Below are 26,264 nucleotides of genomic sequence, written 5' to 3'. Positions count from 1 at the left end.
GTGATCCAGTGCAACTTTGCAGATACTGAAGATTGACACACAGTGTTAAATAATGTGAAACACTTTAAATACTATGTAGAAATAAAAACATTGTTTTACTGTTTCGATAGATGATCTTTTCACTGAATTTTGTGTTTAGAAAATAAAACATTCAGACATTCAAAAAATAGGTGCAAATTAGCCACAAACCCTACAGTAAGAAAGAACTACACTTACAATATTTTGAGAAGTGAATTTTGTATTACTTTATGGTGAATAAAAAATTAAATAAACAAACAAGAATGCTTTAAATAAACTTCTACTAAGTCATATTTTATTTTTGAAGGTGATATTTATGTAAGTTTTAGGTCATAAATGCTTGCATATTTCACTGTTTTTTAGGTAATTAAAATCTGGGCTCTACTCTTACTGTGGTGAGGAGGAGGATTGAATAAAATTGGGAAGACAACCATGAAAACCCCTTTCATGAAGATCCACCAGGATAAGATGCCTCCAAGGAGTACCACAGGCCTTCTCGATGTCAAAAATATACCTAGAAGATGATGCCAGCGTAAGAAAGCCTGTTGTATAGCTGCCTCCAGGAGGATGAGGTTATCAAAATGTGGAGCCATATACCCTGAACCCACACTGAACGCGACTAGGGTGTTGCCTGGATTCTAAGATTCAGGCAAGGGGGTGGTTTGTGTCGCCTTGTGAGGTAACACAGCATACTGTAATGGATCCTGTCACGACCAGGGGATGTGTCATGAGCCGCAGACAATGCAGAAGCAAACTCTCACATGGAAAACGGGCAGCTGTAATCTTCATCAGAGATGGACCAGAAGTCCAAACTACACCTCTCAGCAAACACTATGGCACTGGAAATCTGGATCCTGACTGGTTGCTGCAGTGACTATGGCAAAATACGTCACCATAGTATGGGCAATGTTTTGCGGGTTGGTTTGGAGAGTGCTTTTCCCCATTACAGCAGCTATGGGGCACCTGCCTCCTCTCCCAGAAATTGTCCTGATGGTCTCACACACAATGCAACTTTTGGTAGAACGATGGTGTTCAGGAACTGTTGCCACAACGTCTTCTTGCTACCTCGAATAATTTGGCGACACTTTGCCCTCACCACATGGAAGACTACAAGATTCTCTGCAGTTGGCTGACACTTGAACCTACACAGAGCCACATGCCTGGTCTTGAGTGCAGAGTGGCATTCAGCACTCCATCATGGGACAGACTGCCTCTTCTGTTGTCCCATGGACCGTGAAATATATGCTGCAGCAGCGTGGAAGATCATTTTGGTAATATGATCCACCCATGCCTTGACATTCGCACAATGTTCGAATTCGACCAACTGGCTATAAAGAGTCCAGTCAGCTCTACCAAGCACCCATCGCAGAGGTTTCCTTTTGCATTCCACCCCATCTGGCAGGTGAATCCACATCAGGAAGTGATCACTTCCGTGCAAGTCATTGACCACTTCACATTAAGCAGTGTGAGCAAGAGCTGGTAAGCAAAGCAAGAGATCAATGGCAGAGAACAACCCAGTTGCTGTGCAGAAGTGAGTGCCATGTCCCACATTTAGCAAGTATGCACATGATGACACGAGAAGCCTCTCAATTACTCTACCCCTGGGGCAGGTAGTTGCAGAGCCCCAAATCACACTGTTTGCATTACAATCACCACAGAGGATGAAGGGGCAGGGGAGCTGTATAATAAGGCCAGTTAGGGCCTCTTCATCAAGTTCATCATGTGGGGGCAAGTAAAAGGAACATACTGTCAACGGATGACTCATGCACACTGGTAGAGCAACTGTTTGTAAAGTCGTCTTAAGTGAGAGAGGTGAGGATTGGTAGTCAGTACGGATGAAAATACCTATGCCTCCTCTAGCTCTCTCTTCACTCAGGTCATCCTTTTTTGGAGTACATAGCCTTGTAGCTCAGGGATGTATGATTAGTGGAAATGCACCTCCTGGAGACACACAGATGCAGTGGCCTACTCCGAGATAAGAGACAGAGTTCCTCCACATGCATCCTGAACCCCTGCGAGTTCCGCTGTAGGATGGAAACCATTTCATTGATGTGGTTTTAATTTACCCCTTTCTTTGTACAATGGAGGTGAAGCACTTGTAGAGTGCAGAGGAGTGGAGGGGCTCCCTGGATCCAAGGCATCCAACACCATGATGTCCTCCTCATCAGTCAGATGTTAAAGAATGACGTCTGACTGCGTTCGGGACAGCTTTTGACCCAAATGTTGTGAACTTTTCCCTGCACTCTGTCCCTTCAAGGACAAGGGGGAAAGGGGGTGCTGAGAGGCAGCCTGCTTGTGATGTACCTCCTCGAAATTCACTACGGAATAGTTGCTGATCTTTCCTGTGGCAGCTGCTTGGATTGTTTATCCTTACTAGTTTTGTCTTGGCATGTACACATGCAAGTACAGGTGCTGGTGGTGGTTGTGGTTGCGGATGTGGATGATTGTACATTGGATGACATCTGCATCGAGGCATCAACCTTAGGAACAGGTTTCTGCACCATGGAAGTGTGGTGGTAAAGATGGGTGGTTTCGTCATGTTATATTTCTTTTTGGCTTCAGCATATGGGATTTGCTAGATGAGTTTCAGTTCCTGAATTTTTCGTTCCACTGAAAAAACAGGGCAGTCTCAGCTCCAGACTGGGTAGCTCCAGGAGCAGTTAATGCAGACTGCTGGAGATGGACGATCAATCCCAGCCCCATGGGCTGCCTTTCCACGTTTCCCACAGGTCGCTTCACCCCACAACTCAACGTTGTGTGACCAAAACACTGGCATTTGTTGCACCGCATAGGATTAGGTACATAAGACCTAATCCTAAGTCATAGAAAACCTGCCATGATGTGGTCAGGCAATGTTGGAGAATTAAAAGTCAAAATGAAGGCGGCAGTCTTCTCAATTTCTCCATTATTCCTACGCATCCTTTGCTCTACATCCACTATCCCCCATAAAGCCCATTCCTGTTTAAGTTCGGCCATGTCGATATCCATAATGTCAGGGCATATAACCACACCCGTGCTAGAGGTTAAGGTAGTTGCAGTTCAACAGTTACATCATATTTACCCAATTTTTTGGTCTTTGTAAGTAGATCCACTTGCTTTACCCTGTTAGTCTCAACCAGTAGGAAAGCATTCTGCAGCTGCTTAATCAACTTCAGGCTTCCAGCAAGTCCTTCCAAGCCATTATGGATATAGAAGATGGACAATTCTTTAAATGCCCCCTCCTTCCTCTTAATGACCAAAAACACATTTTGATTTATAACTCCTCGAGCCGTGTTACTATAATTCAACTGATGCAGATTACCAGGAGGCTAGCCTCCCTCATTTGTTTGGAGGATTGGGTGTGAAGATTCCCAGGCAGTACACCCTTCCCACTGGGAGGAGAAGACTTCGAGGGTTCCATCTTGGACCCATGAGCAGCTAGGGAAACAAGGGTCCACCAAGCGTGCCTCAATAAGCCTTATACAACTGAGGTGTGGCAGGTTCCCCACAGGCTGCCTGCTAATGACTGTTCTAACTCAACAGCCATGCATCTCATCAGCACGCAGCACACCTTGAAATTGAAGGTTTTTTTATAGGTTTTTACCATCCTTGCAATCTGGGTGGTCAAGCAAAGATACCCATTCCCTGTGACACACAACATTCCACAGCCGTGCCATACAGTGGTCGTTGAAGCATGCCCAAATCTTATGGTACCAGGAGACCGGTAGCACTTACCAGTCCCCAGCTTAGGAGCCCTGGGGTCGTCAAGCCCGTTCTCAGCAAATGAAAGCTGAGCTCCTGAGGGCTATAACTGGTTCACCTACATCTGCCCCAGGGAAATTTCAAGGGAAGGTGTGGCAGAGGTTGAAATCCAGCTCTAGTCTGTGCAGGCCACATGGGGAGGTAGGTGAAGTATTGGTGGCCGCCAGGTATAATGTCTTGTGCACTTGGCACCAATTTGGCAGCATGAGTGGGTAGATGCAAAAATCGGAGCTCGTGTCTATCAGGTACTTACGGCCAGTACGTCAATCGCAGTGCCTATGGTCGATTGCCACTGGAGTTTTTGCTTGCACACAGTTTGATGCAGCATTGTGCACATTCCCTAAAACACCCACAGTACCAGCTGACGTCCTCCTGTGCATCAGGTGTCATCGCAGGTGAGCCAGATACAGCCCTGCTGCGAAAGGGCCTTCTATCCCTTTTTGGCTACAATCTCCACCGATGTTGCAAAATGCTACCAGCTGTCAAATCTGTTGCATCAGCCAATCGAGTGTTGCCGCTAATGCCCTGTAGCTTGCACACAATACCATGATGGTTGTACTCAAGCATTGCACAGTTTTACAGTAATGGGCACAGGCATACAGTACTTTGTCGGCTAATTCTGTCAAAGCATCTAGCAACATCTCTGACTGCATTGCAAATTTAAAAGCATCTGCAGTCACATCAGAATAGAAAAAATCTGCCTCTACCTGAGCAAACTACAAGGCCAGGTCATGTGGCTACAGGCCTTGAGAATCTGCTATGCCAGCTACAAGAATAACACATACGTCAGAATATCTTCAACACAAAAATGGAACTTTACTTGATCGTAGAATGCTAAATACAGAGCCCACAACAAGACTAGGAATGTGAGAACAGATCAGCTGTGCGTATTGAGCTCGTTGTTCAGCTGCGTCAGTAGGTACACCATACGAAAGAATCCATACGAGACTAAAGGTAAAAAAACACAGAATTAGCAACATACAAAAAGTAACAAAACAAGGAATAAAAGCTCAGCACACGGCAAGAACAAAACATAATGCCCCTAGCGGAAAGCACAGAACTGCTCGGTGCACACACAAAAATTGACACCTGCACTCGGGTTGACATTCGTGCACTAACACAACATACACCAGATGATGGCTGTGGTCACTACATGTTGGCCCTTTCAGGTGTCACAAAAAAAACAGGGTCTTCTGGTTTGCGTAAAGTGACATTATGGCAAGGAAAGAAACTAAGAAAGAAAAGACACAATTGTAACAAATTTGGCACTGTCTCCAGCTAAATTGCATTCTATTTCTCATCACAGGAGGCCTGCATTAGCCAAACATAAACTGGAATCTGCAATGGAGACATTACATAATATGCTTTCACATGTATACAATGTTGAATTGAGAGAGAGAAATAGGAGTATGAAAACTATGAACATGAACAGAAAGCAATCCATTTTGATAAATTACTGGAACAAACTAAAGAGAAAATTAAACATTCCAATAATCCAGAAAAAATCAAGTTTTGAATCTTGTGCCAGAGTCTAGGGTTCAACAAAAAGTATGTGAAATGTTTCAAATCTCTGAAAGTATGTGAAATGTTTCAAGTCTCTGAATACCTGGTATGTCAGTCGCATACCCTTTTGAAACAAAAGGGAATTTTATCACTGCCAGAACATAGAAGGGGAAAGATATTACCACAGGAAACAGTTGACAGAGTACAAAATTTCTATTTGGTTGAAGAAAACTCTACGAGGTGCATTCAAGTTCTAAGGCCTCCGACTTTTTTTTCTAATTAACTACTCACCCGAAATCGATGAAACTGGCGTTACTTCTCGACATAATCGCCCTGCAGACGTACACATTTTTCACAACGCTGATGCCATGATTCCATGGCAGTGGCGAAGGCTTCTTTAGGAGCCTGTTTTGACCACTGGAAAATCGCTGAGGCAATAGCAGCACGGCTGGTGAATGTGCGGCCACGGAGAGTGTCTTTCATTGTTGGAAAAAGCCAAAAGTCACTAGGAGCCAGGTCAGGTTAGTAGGGAGCATGAGGAATCACTTCAAAGTTGTTATCATGAAGAAACTGTTGCATAACGTTAGCTCGATGTGCGGGTGCGTTGTCTTGGTGAAACAGCACACGTGCAGCCCTTCCTGGACGTTTTTGTTGCAGTGCAGGAAGAAATTTGTTCTTCAAAACATTTTCGTAGGATGCACCTGTTACCGTAGTGCCCTTTGGAACACAATGGGTAAGGATTACGCCCTCGCTGTCCCAGAACATGGACACCATCATTTTTTCAGCACTGGCGGTTACCCGAAATTTTTTTGGTGGCGGTGAATCTGTGTGCTTCCATTGAGCTGACTGGCACTTTGTTTCTGGATTGAAAAATGGCATCCATGTCTCATCCATTGTCACAACCGATGAAAAGAAAGTCCCATTCATGCTGTCGTTGCGCGTCAACATTGCTTGGCAACATGCCACACGGGCAGCCATGTGGTCGTCCGTCAGCATTCGTGGCACCCACCTGGATGACACTTTTCCCATTTTCAGGTCGTCATGCAGGATTGTGTGCACAGAACCCACAGAAATGCCAACTCTGGAGGCGATCTGTTCAACGGTCATTCGGCGATCCCCCAAAACAATTCTCTCCACTTCCTCGATCATGTCGTCAGACCGGCTAGTGCGAGCCTGAGGTTGTTTCGGTTTGTTGTCACACGATGTTTTGCCTTCATTAAACTGTCGCACCCACGAACGCACTTTCGACACATCCATAACTCCATCACCACATGTCTCCTTCAACTGTCTATGAATTTCAATTGGTTTCACACCACGCAAATTCAGAAAACGAATGATTGCACGCTGTTCAAGTAAGGAAAACGTCGCCATTTTAAGTATTTAAAACAGTTCTCATTCTTGCCGCTGACAGCAAAATTCCATCTGCTGTACGGTGCTGCCATCTCTGGGACGTATTGACAATGAACGCGGCCTCATTTTAAAACAATGCGCATGTTTCTATCTCTTTCCAGTCCGGAGAAAAAAATTGGAGGCCTTAGAACTTGAATGCACCTCGTAGAGTAATACCAGGAAAGAAAGAAGGAAAACTGTACATGAACAGAAAGAAATGATTTTAAGTAACTTAACTGAATTGTACTCTGTATACAAACAGAAATTTCCTGAAAACAAAGTAGGCTTTCCTACGTTTGCTCATCTTTGGCTGAAACAGTGTGTACTAGCAGGCATACCTGGTACTCATTCTGTATGTAAGCGCACCACTCATCAAAATGCTCAGTTTCAACTACAGCCCATTAATCATCTTTTAAAAAAAAAACTACCGTGATCTAATGGGAGTAATAACTTGCAACATTGGTCACAGAATCTGTATGCTTCATCTCTGTGACAAATGTCTTCCTACATCCCTACTTCAGGAATACCTGCAAAATCAGAATCAGATAGAAGATTTTGAGCATGGGTGAATGAGTTTATTATAGCCAGTGGTTTCTACAGGAAGGAAAAATTTGATCCTCCAAGATAGAGAAACTTGCACCTCATTCCTTCATCACAAAATCTCAGTGTAATTATTTGAAAATGAGAAAATAAAATCTTCAAGAAGGATCTGTTTTAGTGTAGATGCATGTCAGTAAAATTTCAGCTAGGTTATCATGGGAATAATGGCAGTTCCACTCTTCACACAGTTTGTGTGTACGATAAGAAAGACCAGAGTCTGCAATCTAAAAGCCTCTGCATTATTTTTGAGGAGGTGGAGCATGATGTAGCCACGGTTCATCAAATGCAGAAAACTCTATTGCAGTTCTTGGAACAAGAACTTGAACTGCCTATATGTGATACTGACTGTTTCAAGATGGTTGTGCTGCACAGTACAAAAACTGCAAGAATTTTTTGAAGATTCATAATCATGAACATGACTTCAAAATGAAATGCACCTGATCATTTTTTTAGTAATTAGCCATGATAAATCACCCTGTGACTGAATTGGTGGCACTTTGAAAAGGCTTGTTACAAATGCATGTCTGCAAAGACTCTTTCATGGACAAATAATTAGTGCTGCTCAAGTTTTTCAATTTTGTTAAGGAAACCTGAAACAAGTATAAGTTTTCTTTATTTCAGACCAGGAGCTAGCTGAAGTTCGTAGTTGTCTTTCTGCATGTTTTCATCTGCAAGAACTGTTTCTGGAACTAAAGCCACACATCAATTCTCATCATTTTCAGTGACTCACATTGGAGCCAAATGCTTAAGCTGTGATGTCAGCTTCAGTGTCATTGTTGATTTCTCTCTAAGTGAGCCATTAATGTGCGAAGTTCATGTGCATGCTAATTGCTATGTTGTTTGTGTGTATGATTCCTTTTGGTATCTAGGTTTTGTTTTGAAAGTGAATGATGAGGAAAGTGATGCAACAGCGAGATTTATGCATGCACGTCAGGCATCATCGTCCTTTCACTGGTCTGAAAATGACTCTTGTAATGTTCCATTCTACAAAATTTTATGTCACGTGGAAAGTAATGCAGTGACTGGAAGTACTTATATTCTAAGTCAAGTCTCTTCTAAATTGGTGAAAGCAAAATGGTTCTTATTTATGAGTAAAACAAATAGGCAACAAGACACATTACAGACAACAGTGCTGCTAAGTGGTTTATCGTTTTATTATAAAACTGACTGACAGCTGGCTTATAATATGCCTAATTGGGTGTAATTACTGCACTGATGTGTAAGCTGTGGCTCTTTGCCTGCAGTGATTAGGTTCTGGTGAGTGACATATCTGAACTATATTTATGAATCGCTTGGAGCTAGACAGTGACAATCCACATTTTTTACATATACCAAGAGAGGCAATCACAACTTACAATGTACTCTCCAGAACAAATTTACATTTTGTAGCATGTCGTTAACTTTCCCCAAGATCTTCATATAATAAACTTTTTAATTTATCCTGTTATGACACCTGCTTTTTTCCATTATTCACATAATTTCTCCATTATATCAGAGCAGGTAAACACCCATTTACAAAAGTTAAGTGGGTTACGCAATTCATCACAATAGGGTAATCACCTAAGATCTTGCATCCCAGAAGCTTTGTTACCTGGTGTGAAATGGAAGTTTCAACTACTAGTGCTCTATTACGAAGTTGTTTAACACTCCTTGTGGTCCAGAGGGTGAAGCCAGGGGCTCCATTCTCTGAAACACACTACCCACAGTTTATGGTAGAAGTTGTCTGGCGGCATTGGCCAATCCCCAGTTCATGGAAACTCAAGGTCACCATGCCCATATTCAACCACTGCTGGTGGAGCTTCCTGGTAAAAAAGCAGCCCTCCCTCCCATAGGCTGAGAAAGACTCTTTGTCGAGCCTCTTCCTTCACAGCCTGTTTGCACTGAGGTGTGCAAACCCTCCTGCCCAATACTGAAGATGCCTATGATAACATGGTGTCCCCATGGAGGGAGCACAGGACAGTTCTCAGCCTCCCATACCTAGAGGATCAGTTTCAAGATGCTAAGTGTAGTGCTTACTCTCAGGTACATGTGATCCCCAGCCACATGTAATATCAGACATTCTAAAGCTCCAATGCACTGTGGTGGTGGCAATCCCAATGGAATGCAAGGATAGCACATTTCCACATAAAGAAAATTCACCAGCATCATGATTTAATCAAGAATGTAACAACCACAATCCCAGGAACTTTGGTCAGTAGCATTAACAGTAACAGCCCACAATCAGTATATAAACACTATCAACACCCCCAGCCCCCCTCCCCATGAACCATGGACCTTGCTGTTGGTGGGGAGGATTGTGTGCCTCAGCAATGCAGATAGCAGTACCATAGGTGGAACCACAACAGAGGGATATCTGTTGAGAGGCCAGACAAACCTATGGTTCCTGAAGAGGGGCAAGCAGCCTTTTCAGCAGTTACAGGGGCAACAGTCTGGATGATTGACTGATCTGGCCTTGTAGCGTCAACCAAAATGGCCTTGCTGTGCTGGTACTGCAAATGGTTGAAAGCAAGGGGAAATGACAAAATTTTTCCTGAGGGCATGCAGCTTTACTGTATGGTTAAATGATGATGGCATCCTCTTGGGTACAATATTCAGGAGGTAAAATAGTGCCCCATTTGGATCTCCAGGTGGGGACTACTCAGGAGGACATTGTTCTCAGCAGAAACAAAACTGGAATTCTATGGATCAGAGCATGGATTGTCAGATTCCTTAATCGGGCAGGTAGGTTAGAAAATTTAAAAAGGGAAATGAATAGGTTAAAGTTAGATATAGTGGGAATTAGTGAAGTTCGGTGGCAGGAGGAACAAGACTTCTCGTCAGGTGAATACAGGGTTATAAATACAAAATCAAATAGGGGTAATGCAGGAAAAGGTTTAATAATGATTAAAAAAAAAAGGAATGTGGACAAGCTACTATGAACAGCACAGTGAAAGCATTATTGTAGCCAAGATAGACACGAAACACACACACAACACAATAGTACAAGATTATATGACAACTAGCTCTGCAGATGAGGAGGAGATTGAGGAAATGGATGATGAAGTAAAAGAAATTATTCAGATAGTTCAGGGAGACAAAAATTTAATAGTCATGGGGGACTGGAATTCAATAGTAGGAAAAGGAAGAAAAGGAAACGTAGTACGTGAATATGGACTGGGGGGAAGGAATGAAAGAGGAAGCCGCCTGGTAGAATTAAGCAAAGAGCATAATTTATTCACAGCTAACACTTGGTTTAAGAATCTTGAAAGAAGGCTGTATACATGGAGGAGACCTGGAGACAATGGAAGTTTTCAGACAGATTATATAAGAGATTTAGGAACCAGGTTTTAAATTGTAAGACATTTTCAGGGGCAATTGTGGACTCTGACCACAATTTATTGGTTATGAATGCAGATTAAAGCTGCAGAAAATGCAAAAGTGGCAGAATTTTAAGGAGATGGTACCGGAAAACACTGAAATAACCAGTGGTTGCAGAGAGTTTCACGGAGAGCATCAGTGAACGATTGTCAAGAACAGGGGAAAGAAATACAGAGAAGAAGAATGGGTAGCTCTGAGAGATGAAATACTGAAGGCAGCAGAGGATCAAGTAGGTAAGATGACGAGGGCTAGTAGAAATCCTTGGTTAACAAAAGAGATACTGAATTTAATCGATACAAAGAGAAAATATAACAATGCAATAAATGAAGCAGGTGTGATGATGATGTTTGGTTTGTGGGGCGCTCAACTGCGTGGTTATCAGCGCCCGTACAATTATCCAATCTTTGCTCAGTCCTATTTCGCCACTTTCCTGGATGATGATGAAATGATGAGGACAACACAAACACCCAGGAAATGAAGCAGGTGAAAGGGAATACAAATGTCTAAAAAATGAGATTGACAGGAAGTGCAAAACAGCTATGCAGGAATGGCTAGAGCACAAATGTAAGGATGTAGAAGTATATATCACTAGGGGTAGGACAGATGCTGCCTACAGGAAAATTAAACAGACCTTTGGAAAAAAGAGAACCACCTTTACGAATATCAAAAGCTCAGATGGAAAAGCAGTCCTAAGCAAAGAAGGTAAAGCAAAAAGGTGGAAGGAGTGTATAGAGGATCTGTACAGGGAGATGTACTAGAGGGCAATATTATGGAAATGGAAGAGGGTGTAGATGAAGAGAAGAAGGGAGATATGATACTGTGTGAAGAATTTGACAAAGTACTGAAAAACCTAAGTCGAAACGAGGCCCCGGGAGCAGACAACATTCCTTTAGAACTACTGATAGCCTTGGGGAGCCAGCCATGACAAAACTCTTCCATCTGGTGAGCAAGATATATGAGACAGGCGAAATACCCTCAGACTTCAAAAAGAATATAATAATTCCAATTCCAAAGAAAGCAGGTGCTGACAGGTGTGAAAATTAGCAAACTATCAGTTTGCAAAATACAAACACAAATCCTTTACAGAAGGATGGAAAAACAGGTGGAATCCGACCTTGGGGAAGACCAGTTTGGATTCAGGAGAAATGTAGGAACACGCAAGGCAATATTGACCCTACAACTTTTCAAAGAAGATAGGTTAAGGAAAGGCAAACCAAAGGTTACAGCATTTGTAGATTTAGATAAATCTTTTGACAATGTTGACTGCAATACTCTCTTTCAAATTGTAAAGGTGGCAGGAGTAAAATACAAGGAGCAAAAGGCTATTTACAATTTGTACAGAAACCAGATGGCAATTATAATGAGTCGAGGGGCACGAAAGGGAAGCAGTGGTTGAGAAGGGAGTGAGACAGGGTTGTATCCCATCCCCGATATTATTCAATCTGTACACTGACCAAGCAGTAAAGTAAATAAAAGAGAAATTGGAGTAGGAATTAAAGTCCAGGGTGAAGAAATAAAAACTGTGAGCTTTGCCAATGACAATGACAATGACAATGTAATTCTGTCAGAGACAGCAAGGGACTTGGAAGAGCAACTGAATGGAATGAACAGTGTCCTGAAAGAAGGATATAAGATGAACATCAACAAAATCAAAACGTTGATAATGGAATGTAGTCAGATTAAATCAGGTGAAGCTGAGGAAATTGGATTAGAAAAAGAGACGCTTAAAGCAGTTGATGAGTTTTGCTATTTAGGAATCAAAATAACTAATGATGGTCAAAGTAGGGAGGATATAAAATTTAGACTGCCAATAGTAACAAAAGCTTTCCAGCAGAAGAGAAATTTGTTAACATCAAGTATAGATATCAGTGCCAGGAAGAATTTTCTGAAAGTATTTGTACGGAATGTAGCAATATCTGGAAGTGAAACATGGACAATAAACAGTTTAGACATGAAAAGAATATCAGCTTTTGAAATGTGGTCTACACAAGAATGCTGAAGATTAGATGGGTAGATTATGTAACTAATGAGGAGGTATTGAACAGAATCGGAAAGAAGAGAAATTTGTGGCACAAACCGACTAGAAGAAGGAATCGGTTGGTAGGACAGATTTGAGGCATCAAGGGATCACCAGTTTAGTACTGGAGGGAACCGTAGGGGGAGATCAAAAGATGAATACAGTAAGCAGATTCAGAAGGATATAGGTTGCAGCAGTTACTCACAGGATAGAGTAGCATGCGGAGCTGCATCAAACCAGTCTTTGGACTGAAGATGACTACAGTAACAATCAACACTACATTTTTGTGGTACTTCGTCTCTATTTCAGAAGAGCTGACCCTGTCCCTTGCATAATACCATCACCATCACAAGCTACGGACAAGCCAACACCGAAATGTACCATTGACATACAAATTCCATCAGCACAGAATTGCTGTTTGTGACAGCATCATTGCACATTGAAAGTATATCCAAGGCCCTTGGGATGATGGGATCCAGTATACATACCCTTTAAGGGTTGCAATACACATGTGCTCTAAAAGTGGAAACCATAAGTTAATGCAGATGAATAGGAAAAACAGTTCTGTAATGCTAAAAAATGTTATCTGTGATGTGCTTTTCATCACAGTCACATCAGTTAAATATTTAGATGTAATGCTGCAAAGTGAGAGGAAGTCCGTCTGTTGAATGGAAGTGGAATGGTCAAATTCAATTTGTTGGGAGAATTCCAAGTAAGTGCAGCTCATCTACAAAATGGGCCACATACAACACTTGTGTCATCCACTCTTGAGTATTTCTGAAGTGTTTGGGATTGCCATCAGGTCAGATTAAAGAATGGCATAGTAGCAAATCAGAAGCATGCAGCTAGATTTGTTATTGGTAGTCTAATCAGCATGTGAATATTGTGGAAATGTCCTGTGAACACAAACAGAAATCCTTGAAGACAATAAGACATTCTTTTTCTGGAATATTATTGACAACCTTTAGAAACAGGTTGCAGAACATTACTACTGCCACCAGCATAAGAGAAATCATGGTTCATACAGAAGCATACAGGAAATCATTTTCCCTTGTACCATTTGCAAGTGGATCAGCAATGGGAATGACTAACAATACTACACAGTACCCTCTGCCGCACATCTTATGGTGGTTTGTGGAGTACATATGTACATATACATGTTTCAGAAACTGACCACATTCTCCATCCCATTGACTATACTTCCTCACTGAGGAGAATAAAGTCAGATATAAGATCACCATGGGCAGTTACATCATCTTCTGCCTTTGCTGGTGTTTTTTTTTTTTTTGCCCCCCTAATGAAAGCTGCAGCCCACAAATGATCATAGCCCCTGGCTCTGCATCAAGTGGAAGGCTTAAACTGGAGACTTTGAAGATTCCGTGAAAGCTAGGCACAGCTTACTAGACTTGCACTGTACTGTTGAGAACTGTAGGATCCCCACAAACAGTTCAAGGATGCACTGCACATTAAAGGCTACTACTAAGGTAGCTGACTGTGTATACAAGTGTTTCTTAGATTAGATAACCTTCTATTCAGTCTGTGCATCTCAGGGGTAAATGCCAGACTACATATCCAAAGGTCATAGCTTCAGTCTCCAATCACTGAACCCCAGGATTTTTATCTGTCACTTATCACTTATTTCATCTGTTTCAATGTCTGTGAAAGTGACAAATGCAGTGTGAACCATAGTTTGAAGTCCACATTAAACTGTATGTCCCCCTACAATTGGCTGGTTTAGTAGTTCAAAAGTTGTAGGAAGGCAAGGGATTCCACTGTCAATAGGACCATGTCTAGTAAAGAACAATGATGTTGAAATCAACCTTGATGTTGATGATACCTACACTTTTATCTATCTAGTCCAGCTGACAATAGCTGAAAGAGACACTGAAGTATTAGTAGAAGACCCAAAGAAATACCTCCCACAGATGAGACTATTAAAATCATTGCCATTAACTGCTAAAGTATTTGTAATAAAATGACAGTGTCTGAAGCACTGCTAAAAATCAGTGGAGAGGACATAATGCCAAACACACAAAACTACCATAAATTAAATTGATAACAGTGAGATTACAGGGGGAAATTGAGATTTATATATTGAAAGGACAGGCTAATGAGAAACAGAAGCGGCATATTCTCTGCAGTGGACAAACTTAAAATCCACCAAGTTACTAAATGGAAGTGCATGCAAGTTCATGTCTTCAAGGCTCTTTATCAAGGATGGATAAAAACTTGTATCTGAATCCTGTCAACCATTATATTCCATGCAGATGTGACTGGAAACCTTGCGGAAACTGGCAGCTCACTAATATATGTTCTCTAATCATACATCATCACTGAAGGAGTCTTTGATCATCCAAAATCCCACGAGGTTAATTACACATAACAAGATCCTGCACAATAGCACTAAACGATTTCTCTGAAAAGTACTTAGAACGGTTAGTTCACAATCCCATTCATGGCAGAAAACTTATAATGCTTACGAGCAGCCCTGTTCTCTTCGAGGATCACACAGTAAATTTGGTATAAGTGATCACAAGGCAGTTCTAGCAACAATTATTACCCTTGCACAACAGACAACTGAAACATATAGAAAGATTTACACATTCAGTAATCTACCTCAAGAAGGCATTGACACACATTTAGTTCTCTGTGGCAGGAGCACGAAGAAGAACTGTGACTCATGTTTAGAAGAAAAGTTCACAAAGCATTGACTAGATACGTACCCAGCAAAACAGTAAGTGATGACAGGGACCCTCCATGACATTAAGTAAATGTACACAAACTTTTAAAGGAAAAACAAGTACTGCACAACCGAGTAAAACAAAGCACATGGCTATAGAGAGATGCTTATATAGCATATTTTTCTGTTACAAGAGCAATTCAACAATATTTCAATAACAGTCGCAACAGAACCTGAAGATCTCTCACAAAACCCGAAGAAATACAGGTTAGTGGTACCAAAGTTAGCGATCAGACACTCGCGGATATAGCAGGAAGCTAAGCTGAAGACAGCAAAGCAAAATCAGAAATACTTAGTTCTATTTTCAAATGTTTCTTTACAATGGAAGAACCTGTAGTAATCCCCCAATTTAAATCTCTCACTGTTAAACTGAGTGATACAGATATTAGTTTCAGTGGCATTCATAAACATCTGAAATCGCTACTAAGTTTTTAGAGCCAAATGGAGTTCTTGTCACACTCTACCCAGAATTTGCTGATGAGTTAGCCCCTCACATAACTAAAATATAATTTTAGATCCCTCAAACAGAAAACTGTGCCCAGTGTTTGGAAGAAAGCATTGGTCACAAATATCTACAAGAAGGGTAGCAAAAGTGACCCACAAAACTATGGTCCGATATCACTGACATCCGTATATTGTATGATCTTAGTACATATTCTGAGGTCAAATAACATGCTGACAAACAAGGATTCCAAAAACATTGGCCATGTGAAACCCAACTCTTACCCTTCTCATGTGGTATCATGAAAGCCATGGATCAAGGTAATCAGGTGGATGCAGTATTTCTAGAGTTCCAGATAGCATTTGACTTGGTATCACACCAACACTTACCAATGAAAGTACAAAAATGGGTATGAAAATTGTGACTGAATAGAGGATTTCTTGGTAGGGAGGATGCAGCATGTTATTTTGGATGGAGAGTAATTGATAGATGTAGTAATAACTTCACGCATGTACTACTGTAGTGCATTGCGTTCACATCAATCAACTGTTGACTTTTTGCTCCAAAGTCTTTACCACATGACTGAAATTAAAAATCCACTTCAGTAATTAATATTGCATCTTTTACAGCACGACTATTTTTCGGAAGCTGAAAGCTCCACCATCAGGTATTACCCACTGTGAACAAGAAGAAGGAGGTTGGGGGGGGGGGGGGGGGGGGGGATTGTACGAAATGGCATAAACATTCTAATGTAGATAAAGCCATGATTACCCCCAGTTATCTTCTCATGTATTTAGTTCTGAGGACAGTTGCAGCTGGTGCTACACACAGCTGGCAAGCCATTAGACTGTGCCATTTAGTTCCTTGCTCTTCTTGAGGCAGGCTGTACCGACGCATATGTGCACTTGCCCGTATTATGTATTTTTCATGTGCCACTTACAGGCACATAACAACCACAAAATATAGGGGAGATGGAGCCAAGGAAAACTACAATGAATAAAATGTTAATATATATCAGAAAATTTATACCTGTTAAAAGTTTAATCATTTAAGTAATAAAAGTGGACAAATATACAAAAGTTTAATGCAAAATTAACAAGACATATCAGGCAGAAACACAGGGTAAGGAAGAAGAGGATATACACAATATGTTAACACAGTGTTGGTTGTGTGGCCAAAAAGATATATATCTGGCAGAGTGTGGCAAAACGGGAAGCCAGCTTGGTTGTCAATGAACATATAATACCTCTATCCATGAGAAATAAAATTTAGTGTACAAAAAAAGTCGTCAAGAATGAAGTAGGTATCACCCTAAGGCATCATAACATTACAAGCATAACCCCGAACAGTGCATGACCACGCATCAAACAGCTAAAAACAGGAAAACATCTGAAAGGACCAAGATTAGATTCAAATACAGAATGAACAAAAAAAAAAAAAAGTGCCTGTAAAAAGTGCATGACAAACTTAAATTCCTGTACATTAGAGTTTACACACAAATGTGAGGTGTTAAGTTAAAATAAAAGATATGAAATGAACAGAGCTACAATTGCCATAACTACCCAAACAATACCCGATGTTATGGAAACTTGAAAGGCACAGATATGGGTGATCATTGTGGTGCTCCAGGAACTCATAATTACTTAGAATAGACCTACATCTGAGCACTGTTTAATCATTTAACATAAAGTCAGGATTACAATTAAGATTGTGTAGGATTTCTATTTCTTCTAGAAGGTCACACACACATCTTTTACGTTGTAGGTGGACAATCTTAAGGTTTTTACTGATATCAGAGACCAAATGGTTACAAATTTTGAGATCGTTGGATAAGACAGATTTTTAACTACCCAAGTCTTGTTGTTCTTTTAATCTGGTAAAAAATGCAAGTTATGTTTGGCTGGCATACTTGGTTTTATAAATGCTCAGCTCTCCAAGTGCTACGGCCCTGTTGTGACTGCAGTGAGCAGCAATCTTAGCAGTGGTGGGTAGTGATGGCAATCCTTGTACAGGGGCTCCACAAGCTGTGAGACATGCTCACCTTCAAGATATGCCACAGGGACCTCATTCCAGAAATACAGCAGTATCTCCAATTCCTCTTAAAATCCTTTGGTCCGTCCCCAAACCTCTCCCCTGAGTCCATCACCCTCCTTAGACCCACCAGACCTTGCACTCCTATCTTCCACAAGCTCCCTGATGCACATAAATGCAACCACCCAGGATGCCCAACTGTGGCTGGTTACAATGACTCCACTTACAAAATCTCTGCACCTGTGTACCAACACTTTCAGGCTATTGCCCGTAACCTGCCCAATTATATAAAAGACAGTAATCGTTTCCTCTACCTTGCTTGTCACCATCAATGCCGCCACCTCCTTCACTGATGACCTCATTGACCATGGCTTTGCTGAACTTGGCACTACCTTTCCCAATGCCCAAATGACTCCAACTCTACAACCTCCTCCCTGGTCACCATGAGCAACTGTATCCTCATCTTAATTCTCCTTCAAACAACACCTACAAAGATACCCATGATACTGCTATGGGCATCCACGTGCCACCATCCTATGGCAACACATTTGTGGGCCATCTAAATGAATCCTTCCTAACCACCTAGAATCTCACAAGCCCTCGCTTGGTTCAGATTCATTCATTGATGGTGTCTTCATGACCTGAAATGTAGGTGAGAAGAACAAATCTACACTCCTCCAGAACACATGAACACCTTCTCTCCCATTTTCTCCACTGGTCCTCAGTCTGACAAGCCACCCTCCTCTGTGTTGACCTCCTCCTCAATGTACCTCTGTCCACATACAACCACCAAAAACACCTTAACTTTGACAGTCACCACTCATTCCCCATCAAGAAATCCCTTCCACAGATTCGAGCCAAATATGGCAAGAGTCTCCCTCATGTTCCCACACGTCAAAATTACCCTCCTCATCTTGTCCAGGAATAGATACTAAGTTTCTTGTCTTCTAAATCACCTACCACCCCCACATACTCACTGACAGGCCACAAAGGAGCAACCCTCTCAGGATTCATTATTGCTAATGCCACCATCCACAGTAATATTCTGCTGCACACCGAAACTAAGCAATATCCTTGTCTGTCCCTATTTCATCCTTGCTTCCAACAACCATAGCTCATATACCTGCACTAGATCTAGAAGCAAGACATGTCCCATCTTTCCACTATCACATACTGCAATCCTGTCACAGGCATCTACTGATCTATCAAAGGTATAGCCAATGGTGACCTCAGACACGTGATCTACCAACTTAGCTGCAATCACTGTGCAGTATTCTACGTGAGTTATGCATGTGGGTTTTAGTCTACTCCTGACACAGGACTTTGATAGGTGATAAGCCGATAGTATCTACAAGTCTTTTTTCAAGGTGCCATTCTGCTGCTAAACATCTCCTCCAAGTGGTGAGTAGCAATTTTATATTATTGTTATTCCATCCCAAATAGTGGGAAGAAGAATAAAAGTGATTGATTACAGTAATTGGTATTTGCAATTGATTCTCCCCTACTTATTTAAATGTCACTGTGGTCAAAAATTGGTGGGTCTTAAACCATGTGTGTAAAATTAACTAGGCCTCAATCATGTACAAATCACTCCCCCCCCCCCCAGTGCCATAATCCAAAATAACTCTGGAAGATCATAGGTTCATGGGAAGATTGACTTTTGTCTGTTTCTTCTCTTCTTATGTCTTACAACAGGTTTCAACTGGAGGCGCATATGGTGACCTGTTCTGAGTATCTTCCATCATCTGTTCATCTGTTTGAACGTTCATCCTCTTCTAACACCGTCAATCTTTCAAATTCTTTTTCTATCCCTTCCCTCATTCCTACCACTTTACCCCCAGTAGTTTTTTGTTGCAGACAATTCCTAAGCAGCGTATGTCCAAGCAATGACTTTTTCCTCTTTATAATCAGTTTCAATAATAATCTTTCTTCCCGTATTTTCTTCATTACTCCTTCATTCTTAAGTCAGTCAGTCTGTCTGCTTCAAGTTATGCATACTTTTCCATGGCTACATTCCAAAACTTTCTAACTAAATCTCTTGTTTCTTTTTAACTGTCCACGGTTCTCAGCTGTGTAACACTACACTACAGACAAAACGTTAGCAAATCTTTTGGTCAGCTCCACTGGAATTATTCTACACGTTAGTGACCACATTTTCAAATGCTCTCTTTCCCATAGATATCCTCGATATTTCAGCTTATAGCCTTCATTCCACGTCCTTGAACTTCCCACGTACAGAAAAGATCTCACTTGTTCTATCTTTCTCCCATCTAAGAAAATATACATTGGAGTGCCCTTCTTGCTTATTATCATCCCGTTTGCCTTTCCTATATTTATATTCATTCCTTACTCCTTGCCCTTTCTTGCAATACTTTTCAACATGTGCTGTAGCTCATCTACTGATTCCATCAGTACTGCTTGATCATCTGTGTACTTTATAGTCTTTATCCTTTCTCCTCCAATTATAATGCTTCTTGCTTTCTCTATGGCCTTATCTAATAGTTCTCCTTCATGTTTGCTGAACAGCTTTGTTGACAATGAGCATTCCTGCCTTCTATCCCTTCCAACGCTTATCTTTTATACCTCCTCATTCCCTACTTTGTTACTTTTCGTTTTGTGTATATCTCCTTCGCTAAACTTGAACTTTCCAGACAGCACCACGATCTTTCAACATTGCCTGCAGTATACTCCAGCTGATTCCATTGAAATCCTTCTCCCAATCAATGAAACAAACATACATCTCCTTGTTCATATATATCATTCTTTCTCCAATCATCCTCAGACAACCTATAGCACCTGTTGCTTCTTTACAGTTTCTGAACCTGAAGTGGTCTTCCCCAGGATCTTCCTCAATTTTCTTCTCAGTCATCCTTAGTATGTGTCTCATTACAGCCTTTGTAACATGACTGAAAACTAATTGTCCTATTCTCTGTTGTACTACTAAAAACATTCTCTCTATCTGTCCGTATGTTCATATAGTTCTTTGGTTGGTCTCTTTTATCTATAAACGATCTTTACGCACTGCTCAAAAAATTATTCTAAGGATTTTAAGTTCTATCTTTTCTGTCTCTGCGATGCCTGATGCCCCGATCATGATCGTTTCTGACGCATAGAGGGCTTCTGGTAGTACAACTGTATTGTAATGCTTGATTTTTGCCTGTCTTGAGATGCTTCTTTTATTACAATGCATCCATGTGAGTTTGTACACTTTCTAAAATTTTTCTGTTCATTCTTTATTGAATGCCTTGTTTGATCCTCCTATTTGTATGTATTCTCCAAGAGACTTTAATTTTTCCACTCTGTTAACCAATCCGTATTTTGTGTGCATGACTTGTATATTACTGTTCTTTCTTTCCGTATATTGTATTTTCTCATATTATGTCTGTAACCCTGTTTCAGCAGAGACTTCATGTAAATATTCTAGGGCTTCTTGTGCTTCTTCTCTGCATTGTCAAGTCATCTGGAAATGCTAGGCATTTTACAATTGTCTTGTTTGCACTTGTTCTTCCTAACTGAATTCCGTTTACATTTTCTTCCCACTGCTTCATAATTTTGTCCACGACTATGTTGAATAGAACTGGTGAGAGCCCATCTGCTTGTCTGACACCTGTATGTATCTCAAATGGCTCTGAGAGAACTCCCATAAATTTTATTTTGGATGCGGTGTCTGTGAGCGTCTGTTCTATCAGTGCCCCATTTTTGCTGTCTGTTTTATGTACTTCTAGTGCGTCAAAAAGAGTCTGCCTGCCAATGGAGCCATAAGCCTTCTTAAAGTCCACAAATGTAACTACAGTGTTGTTCACCTGTCTGTCCTTCAAGAGTATTCACAGGTTCCAAATTTGTTCAATACAGCATCTTCCCTTTCTGAACCCTGCCTGGCATTCACCTATCTTTGTATCCCCTTGTGGTTCCAGTCTGTTCAGTAACACCTTGGACAGAATTTTGTAAGTGACCAGTAATAATGAGATCCTTTTGTAATTATTAGGGTCTGTCGTGTCTCCCTTTTTGTGGAGTGAGTGAATCAGTGTGAATTTCCATTCCTATGAAATTTTCTCTATATTCCATATCTTCAAGAGAATTTTATGAATTTTCTTAGTAATATTTTGGTCTGCGAGTTTCCAGGTCTCGGCGACAATACCATTTTCCCTTGGGGCTCTGTTGTTCTTTAGTTGTTTTATAACTTCCTCTACCTATGTGATTGTAGGTGACTTCAAGTCTGGGTTTGGCAGTGTTTTCATGACGTGTAATTTTTCTTTGGGCTTCTCACAGAAGAGGAGTTTATCAAAGTATCCTTAAGAATATTGCCATTTTCTTTAGTGTTCCCCCCCCCCCCCCCCCCCCACCCGGAGATCCATTTGTTCTTATGAAGCAGATATTTGGAGGCTGATAACACTTTATATTTTCCCTGAATATTCAGTAGAAATTTCTCATATTATTTTTCATTTAGTCTATTTTTCTCATATCCCCTTTTCACTGCTCTAATATCTTTTGAGGATTTTTATTGGATTTTGTGGAAATCCTGCCATGTTTCTGTTGTCTTGTTGCCTTCCAACTTTTTATTCAATTGCCTGAGCACAAACTGCATTCCACCATCTATGTTTGCACTTCCTGGGAGGAGCTAACCCCAACACATTGCCTTCTGAATTGTCTTCGCCTGGTCTGTCCAATTCTCTGTTATATTCTGATTACTTTCTTCAATAATTTTGTCTTTGTTTATCTTTACGAATTCTAGGCCTGGTCTTACAATTTTGTTCTGTGTTGTCCTACTGTTCCTTGGAATTGGCCTAATCTTGACTTGTAGCAAGTGATTTTTTTTAAATACACTCCTGGAAATGGAAAAAAGAACACATTGACACCGGTGTGTCAGACCCACCATACTTGCTCCGGACACTGCGAGAGGGCTGTACAAGCAATGATCACACGCACGGCACAGCGGACACACCAGGAACCGCGGTGTTGGCCGTCGAATGGCGCTAGCTGCGCAGCATTTGTGCACCGCCGCCTTCAGTGTCTGCCAGTTTGCCATGGTATACGGAGCTCCATCGCAGTCTTTAACACTGGTAGCACGCCGCGACAGCGTGAACGTGAACCGTATGTGTAGTTGACGGACTCTGAGCGAGGGCATATAGTGGGCATGCGGGAGGCCGGGTGGACGTACCGCCGAATTGCTCAACACGTGGGGCGTGAGGTCTCCACAGTACATCGATGTTGTCGCCAGTGGTCGGCGGAAGGTGCATGTGCCCATCGACCTGGGACCAGACCGCAGCGACGCACGGATGCACGCCAAGACCGTAGGATCCTACGCAGTGCCGTAAGGGACCGCACCGCCACCTCCCAGCAAATTAGGGACACTGTTGCTCCTGGGGTATCGGCGAGGACCATTCGCAACCGTCTCCATGAAGCTGGGCTATGGTCCCGCACACCGTTAGGCCGTCTTCCGCTCACGCCCCAACATCGTGCAGCCCGCCTCCAGTGGTGTCGCGACAGGCGTGAATGGATGGACGAATGGAGACGTGTCGTCTTCAGCGATGAGAGTCGCTTCTGCCTTGGTGCCAATGATGGTCGTATGCGTGTTTGGCGCCGTGCAGGTGAGCGCCACGATCAGGACTGCATACGACTGAGGCACACAGGGCCAACACCGGCATCATGGTGTGGGGAGCGATCTCCTACACTGGCCGTACACCACTGGTGATCGTCGAGGGGACACTGAATAGTGCACGGTACATCCAAACCGTCATCAAACCCATCGTTCTGCCATTCCTAGACCGGCAAGGGAACTTGCTGTTCCAACAAGACAATGCACGTCCGCATGTATCCCGTGCCACCCAACGTGCTCTAGAAGGTGTAAGTCAACTACCCTGGCCAGCAAGATCTCCGGATCTGTCCCCCATTGAGCATGTTTGGGACTGGATGAAGCGTCGTCTCACGCGGTCTGCACGTCCAGCACGAACGCTGGTCCAACTGAGGTGCCAGGTGGAAATGGCATGGCAAGCCGTTCCACAGGACTACATCCAGCATCTCTACGATAGTCTCCATGGGAGAATAGCAGCCTGCATTGCTGCGAAAGGTGGATATACACTGTACTAGTGCCGACATTGTGCATGCTCTGTTGCCTGTGTCTATGTGCCTGTGGTTCTGTCAGTGTGATCATGTGATGTATCTGACCCCAGGACTGTGTCAATAAAGTTTCCCCTTCCTGGGACAATGAATTCACGGTGTTCTTATTTCAATTTCCAGGAGTGTATATATATTTTTTTCAAATTTGATGGTCAACCCACTGCATAAAACAAACTCATTGTCAAGGTAGAAGGAAGATTATGGTTTAACATCCTGCTGATGTCAAGGTCATTAGACACAGACCAAATGCTTTGGTTGGAGAAGGAAGTGAGTGAAAATGAATCATGTCCTTACCTAAGGGCTTTAAGCAATCTATGGAAAACCAAAATCGGGCTGACGAAAAGCGAGTCTCAATCTATGTTGTCTGCTGCGTCACCCCTTGCACCTCCTATTTTGCCTGTTTTCGCTACCCCCCCCCCCCCCCCCCCCGCCAATTTCTGTCTTACAATGAGTCTGTCGAAGAATGGGAACCCTACAAAAAAATGGTTGCAGCAGCATTTCCATTTGCTTGGATGGGCTGATGTTACCTTATGCCTGCTTTCTTTTTGTCTTGGTTACCACCTCGCACGTATCAACTCTCTTTTGATAATATGTGGTCTTCTTTCAAAATACTACTGTAAACAATGCATGCCATTGTCGCTCGATTGGAGTTCTAACATTGCTGCAAGAAACCAGAACACTCCTATAAGACTTGGGCAGTTGAGCTTCATAGTGTATGCCATCAGCTTCACTTTGTTACTGACGTAAATAAGGAGTCGTATGCCTACCATATGGTTCTTGATGCAATAATTCGGTTGGCTCTTCAATCACAAGGTTAGTGAGCGGGTCGTCAATGTGAATAGCCCTCCCTCTCCAGAGTTCTGACTATTGTACAATCATTTGTGGTCTGAATCGTGGTGTGAGGTTAAAGAAGTTCAACCTGCTTCCCCTCCACCGTTTGTTGGACAGTTCACAAAGGGACGATATGGGACAGTGGTCCACACGTGAGCAAAACATCACAGCGACCGTGCCAACTCACTGTGGCAGCAACGACCGCAGCAGCAGCAGCACAGCAAATCCGGTAATGAACAACAATGCAAGTGCACCATGCTTCCCTCTTGTCAATCAAATTCTGTCACTCATGATAGGCGGGATTGTCCTAAGCAGTGGACCGCTTGCTGCCAGTGCAACAAAACAGGCCACATTGCTCCTGTTCTTAACACAAAATTCCAGCAGCCTATTGCAGACACTGACATGGATGTCACTCGTGTATCAGCAATCTCCATTGCACCCAATAAGCTTTTTATTGATGTTAATGTTTATCAGAAGGTTTTGAACATGCAAGTCGAGACTGGTGCTGCTGTCATTGCTCAACTTGCAAACGTAGACGGACTTGGGCTCTCCCCCTTTAGTGCCAGTGTCACATACTCTAGTCACCAACAATAAACAAACAAAGCATTCCGATATTACGTAGTTTCTTAGCCCCAGTCCCATACAAATCTGTGGTTCACCTGCTGACTTTTCTGGTGGTGAACAATGCACACAATGAAAATTTGTCTCATTTAGATGCCTTTAACCTTTCCAAGTTTGCTCTTTCTGAAGAAGTTAATCTCACCTCTGATCAAGTTCCTTATACACTACTCGACTCTCTATGCTCTGATTTTTTTGCCCTGTTTTCCACGGGCTTGGGTTGTGCCAATAATTTCAAAGTCAACATCAACACGAAACGTTCGGCCAGATTCCATTTCTTTCAGGCTCGCCCAGAGCCAATGGTGCTCCATGACCAAGTCAAGGCGGATTTCGACTGCATCACGTCCACCAGAGTCATCCAACTGATCACATCCACCGAATGGGCTACCCCCTTAGTCATTGTCAAGAAGCCATTGGGGCAGTTATATCTTTGCAGCATTTCTGTCAATGCTCAGTCTGTCACTGACATGTATCCCTTGCCACGTCCTGACAAACTTTTTGCTAAGCTCGCTGGTGGTCATTATTTTTCCGAAGACTGGTCTCTCTGATGCACATTTGCAGCTTCCTGTTTATGCTGACTGAACAGCTCTGTCATTAACACTCCTTTCAGCTTGGCAACACTTGTGATTACCATTTGGCATAGATAACACCCCAGCAATCTTTCAACTGTTTCTTGAACAGCTCACGAGGTCTGTGCCTGGCTGTGCCAACTATCTTGATGATATTGTGGTCTCCGGGTGCTCAACTCCTAAACACCTCAACAAATTATGTACGCTCTTTTTGGTGCCACAGGCTGCCAGGTTAAAATGTAATTTGGAAAACTGCTGCTTCTGTCAGTCACCTATAGTTTATCATGGGTT

The 26,264-nt window shown here is 42.2% G+C and overlaps 1 protein-coding gene across 2 annotated transcripts in view; it reads right to left on the bottom strand.

Moving 5' to 3' along the window:
- LOC126187849 (abscission/NoCut checkpoint regulator) overlaps positions 1-26,264 on the bottom strand; it is a 168,710-nt gene that overhangs the window by 126,359 nt on the left and 16,087 nt on the right. The gene's annotated exons all lie outside the window — the stretch shown is intronic.

This window comes from Schistocerca cancellata, chromosome 5 (genome assembly GCF_023864275.1).
Source record: "Schistocerca cancellata isolate TAMUIC-IGC-003103 chromosome 5, iqSchCanc2.1, whole genome shotgun sequence".
NCBI lineage: Eukaryota > Metazoa > Arthropoda > Insecta > Orthoptera > Acrididae > Schistocerca > Schistocerca cancellata.
Note: the sequence above shows the minus strand (reverse complement) of the source record. Positions and strands in the feature narration are given on the sequence as shown.